Here is a 6000-nt window from a genome sequence, read left to right as displayed (position 1 = left end):
TATTTTCATCTTGTCCACTTGTTTGTGGATGATACGTGGTTGAGATTTTATGAGCTACTCCATATCTTTTGAGAACTTTCTCAAGTTGATTATTACAAAAATGAGTACCCCGATCACTTATTAAAGCTTTCGGTGTTCCGAACCTAGCAAAAAGACTTTTTAAGAAGTTGACTACAACTCGTGCATCGTTAGTTGGGAGAGCTTGTGCTTCCGCCTGTAGTGACCCGGGAATTTCCGACCAAATTTAAACTTGATCTTTATATGGATTCGACACGATAAGCAAAATATATTATATTGAGTCTCAAAACTAATGAAACTATATTTATGTAATCAGGTACCCTTTGACTATGCTCGACGATTTACGAGCAATTGCTTATAATTAAATATGTATATATATATACACACATAAATAAATAAAAATATAATAATTTAAAATGAAAGTATACAATCTAATTGCTGGAACTAATTCGGTAAAATAAAATACAAGATAATAATGTTGTTATTAAAATAAATCTAAATATATATGTATATATGATTTTCATCCATATATATGGATTGTATGTACATTGAAATATATTAAATTGTATAAAATATCTGTATGTGTTATTATATAATATATAAAATATATTTAGTAAATGTTACATAGGTAATAATATGTAAGATTAGAATATTAGATGAAATTACAAGTTAAAAATTGTAATTGTTATGTTAATATTATTATTACTCATTTATTCTTATTAATATTATTATCATTACCATTAGTAATAATTAATAAGATTAATTATGACTTATAAATATATATATAATGGAAATAAAAGGAGATACAAATAAAGATATAAGTATAGATATATAAATACTGATATACAATCAGATATACAAAATATATACAAATACGTACAGATTACATATATGTGTACATGTATATAAAAATATAAATACATTATACGTACATAAATACAGTATGTAAAAGGGATTCAGTTGCATTTTATTTTTCTCAAACTAAAAGTAATTTATTATTATCAGTACAATTGGATACCAAGTTAAACACAAGATAACAAAATCTGCTAGCAATCAGATCAAACTTTAGTATTATTTTTTATTTATTTTTGTTTTCTCTGTCGATTATTGTCTAGAGTCTGTTAGAGGTCTTTTTAGAGAATCAATTATGATCAAGGTTGATACTGCAATACTCCTTAAAACACATTATATATATATATTACACTAAAATTCTAATTGAAGACAGAAACTGAACGAAACCCAGGTTATTTTCTCTGTTCGTGTAACTTTTTACTCAAATCTCAAATTCGTATAAATTTTCCAAATGTAATAATACAGTTTTGTTAGGATTAATCCACTCAAACTATCTGCAAACTTTGGGCCTCCAATTCCTCTTAACAATTACAAATTTCTGAGTCAAAGTTTTGAGTCAACAAGTCAAAATATGTGTTCATTACAAAATTGGACATTGTTTTTATATTTCAAGTTTAATTACGGGTACAGAAAGTTTCAAGGGGAGGTTTACAAACTTTTTTATGTTATAACATCAGTCTCAAACGCCCAAAAATCTTGAATTGGATTCTAGGTTCATACGCGTTTTTTTTTCTTTTTCTGTCTGTTACAGCTTTTTGCTATTTAAAAAAATTGGTTTTAATTAAATTTGATACTCATTAACGTTTTCTGTATCAAGTTCAAATCCTAAACTATTGTGTTTAAAAGCTATTAAGGTTATTCGATCCCTGGTTAATTTGTTGAATTATTGAAGAAGAAAAGGAAATAAACAGAATATAGGTTATAAATAATCAGGAGGGTATTAAAACAGATAAACGGGCCATGGTTCAATGGTTAAGAAGAGTGACAGGTATTCGAGAGGTCCGGGGTTCGAGTCCCCAGCGAGGCAGTATATTTTTGGGCGATTTTTCTTGAAGGTAGCCCTTTTCTTTTATTATTATTATTATTATTATTATTATTATTATTATTATTATTATTATTATTATTATTATTATTATTATTATTATTATTATTATTATTATTATTATTATTATTACTAGTAATTATTATGATTATTATTAATGTTATTATTATTATAAATATAATTAATATTGTTATCATTATGATTATTATTATTGTAAGAATTAGTATTAATTAGTAGTATAATTATTATTACAAGTACCATAATTGTTGTTAACATTATAACTATAAGTATTATTATTATTATTATTATTATTATTATTATTATTATTATTATTATTATTATTATTATTATTATTATTATTATTAATAGTATTAATTATGATATTATTATTAGATTCAAAACTATAATATTATTATCATGGATAGATTTATAATACAAACTATTATCATTTTTGTAAATATTAGTATTAGCACCTTTTTATAAATAATAGAACCGATAATATTAACATAAGTATTATTATTTGTATTATCACGAGTATTATTATGTAAATTATTAAAAATCGGTATTATAACTTTCATTAATAATAAAATTAGTATTTTCACAAGTATTATTATAAATATCATTATTTTTATCATTAATAAAATTATTATTAACATTATTACCTTTAGTAGTAATATTAAGTATTAACATTATTATTATTTTTGTCATTTTAAAATTATGATAAAACTACTATTATCATTATCTTTAACAAACAAATAATATATATATATATATATAAATATATAAGGATATATTTAATACATATAACATAACAAAAATTAATATCTTTATACACAAAATGAATATATGAAACATATATATATATACTATTAATATAAAAAGGATATAACTAATAAATATATTTATTCGATTACAACTATGTATATTAATAAATATACAAATGATATAGTTCGTGAATCCGAGGCCAACCCTACTTTTGTTCAATGACGTCATATGTATTTTTACTACAAAATACATTATGGTGAGTTTCATTATTCCCTTTTTAAATGCTTTTGCAATATATATTTGGGGCTGAGAATACATGTGCTTTTATAAATGTTTTACGAAATAGACACAAGTAATCGAAACTACATTATATGGTTGAATGATCGAAATCGAATATGCCCTTTTTATTAAGTCTGGTAATCTAAGAATTAGGGAACAGACACCCTAATTGACGCGAACTCTAAAGATAGATCTATCGGGCCCAACAAGCCCCATCTAAAGTACCGGATGCTTTAGTACTTCGAAATTTATATCATGTCCGAAGGAGGATCCCGAAATGATGGGGATATTCTTATATACATATTGTGAATGTCGGTTACCAGGTGTTCAATCCATATGAATGATATTTTCGTCTCTATGCATGGGACGTTTATTTATGAGAACTGAAAATGAAAATCTTGTGGTCTATTAAATTGATGGAAATGGTTATTTTTGTTAAACTAATGAACTCACCAACCTTTTGGTTGACACTTGAAAGCATGTTTATTCTCAGGTATGAAAGAAATCTTCCGCTGTGCATTTTCTCATTTTAGAGACATTACTTGGAGTCATTCATGACATATTTCAAAAGACGTTGCATTCGAGTCGTCGAGTTCATCAAGATTATTAATAAGTCAATTATAGTTGGATATATTATGAAATGGTATGCATGCCGTCAACTTTCAATGTAAAGCAAGTTGTCTTTTAAAAACGAATGCAATGTTTGTAAAATGTATCATATAGAGGTCAAGTACCTCGCGATGAAACCAACTATTGTGAACCGTTTGTAAATGATATGGACTTCGTCCAGATGGATTAGGACGGGTCATCACAGTTGGTATCAGAACGGTGGTCTTAGCGAACCAGGTCTGCATTAGTGTGTCTAACTGATAAGTCGTTAGGATGCTTTAGTGAGTCTGGACTTCGACCGTGTCTGCATGTCAAAAATTTTGCTTATCATTTTTGTCGAAAATCATCAGTTTATCATCCTTAGGAAATTACCTGCTTATCATTCTTAGTCTAGACACATCTTACTGCAATGATTGCATGAATAGTGTATAGACAAAATTCATATCTTAGCATATCTACTAATCCATATCTTAGCGTATCTGTCACTGTAGACTTTATCTGACACGTTTCCTTAATTTTCTCCGTAATTCACGGGATCTTTAGAAGTATGTATAGATATTCTTTATATAATTAGAATATCATTCGACATTCGAAAATCATTTCATATCAAAAACCCTTTAACTGATCGTGAGAGATGGATCCTACACCTAGCTTGGATTCCATTAGTTCCGGAAGCGATTTCGAGATGTATATTGAAGCAGACTCCGAAGTCAATGAACCAGAAGTGCCTCAACCATTTAGTTATTTTTCTTTTTGGAGGAGATGGGGGTGGGTCAGAGACTTACTCACTCGATGGAGAAATGAAGAAGGCGAGCCCTACCACGAACCAAACTTACCTCCTAACATCGGAGAAAACGATGTACTCACCGGTGAACCTATGCGCAACACTGTATTCACCCTTCTTGCTAAAGTTTTCTACCTCGAAGGTCGCGTTACTGCAATCTCAGAAAATATTCAACCTCTACTTCCGAATACCAACCGAAGGGGAATATTAGAAGAAGTTAGGGAACTTCGAATTGATAATCAAGATCTATCGAATCAGATGAATGGATGGATAGAAATGATAGAGAGTAGGATAGAAAACCTGACAAGAATGGTGCGTGATTTACAAACTATATTTACTACACCAACATCATCATCAACCTCAGCACCAACAACACTTGTAGCACCGACAGCAACAGTGCCACCATCAGCAGCACCAGCAGCATAACCAGTACCAAACACAACAACATCCTCACACGTCTCAACCTCGCAGTCTATACCTCAAGCATAATCATCGTTCTACGAATCATTCTAGATAAACTATCTTCGTCCTTCATGGCGATTATGTAATCTCTAATGTTTTAGAGATTATGTACTCTAGTTCTAGCCGTAAATCTGATGAGTTTAATATCACATTGACTCATTAAATCCATGATTACGTCTGAAGAAAATATATATGTATATATGTTTTCATAGAGATTGTAATTAAAATTTTTATTGTACAAACTGTTAATGGTGAAAATATTTTAACGGGTAGGTAATACCCGAGGAAAATTTAGATTTCACATTAATAAGTTACAATGTACATTCTTCGAAGCTGATTCAACCGTCAGTTACTATCCTACTTACGTCCACCGATATACAAACCCGTTCACCACAGAATAACCATTTTTATTCAAATTCATATTTGGATTTTGATTTATCATAATCCAACAAGTGGCATAATGAAGAAAACATTGGACAAAATAAAAATTTGTTAGAAACAAATAAATTAACTATGAGAAATTTTGTTAAGAATCCACGCTAATTGTTTCCAGCTAACTGATTACATTTTATTTATCGCAGTTTATTTATCGCAATTTAATTATCGCAATTTTATTTATCGTCATTTAATTTCTGTTATTTACTTTACGCACTTTATTTATCGTCATTTAAATTATGTTATTTATTTTACGCACTTTAAATGTCGGGACACGTATACAAGGTTTTGACATATCATATCGACCCATCTATATATATTATTTGGAATAACCATAGACACTCTATATGCAGTAATGCGGGAGTTAGCTATACAGGGTTGAGGTTGATTCTACAATAATATATATAGTTTGAGTTGTGATCGAGTCTGAGACATGTACACGGGTCACGATACGTATTAATTAATTCGAATATTATATAGTAAACTATATATGAATTATTATTTGTACACTGCTAACGGTGGACCATCAACTGAGGGCTATCAACATTGGACAATTAAAATGAATTAAAATATTGATTATAATATATGAAACTAAATAATTCTTCAAGTTTGCCACTTGATTTCATCTTAAACCTCATTTGTATCTTGACAATTACAATCTGCGATTCAAATCTTTCATGATTCTTGAAAACACCTCAATCGAAAGGAAGAATCAACTGCACTTCATCTACGGAAGAAAAGATTGATGCATATA

This window comes from Rutidosis leptorrhynchoides, chromosome 3 (genome assembly GCF_046630445.1).
Source record: "Rutidosis leptorrhynchoides isolate AG116_Rl617_1_P2 chromosome 3, CSIRO_AGI_Rlap_v1, whole genome shotgun sequence".
NCBI classification, from domain to species: Eukaryota; Viridiplantae; Streptophyta; class Magnoliopsida; order Asterales; family Asteraceae; genus Rutidosis; species Rutidosis leptorrhynchoides.
The sequence above is the reverse complement of the archived record's forward strand: the minus strand, read 5'-3'. Positions refer to the sequence as shown.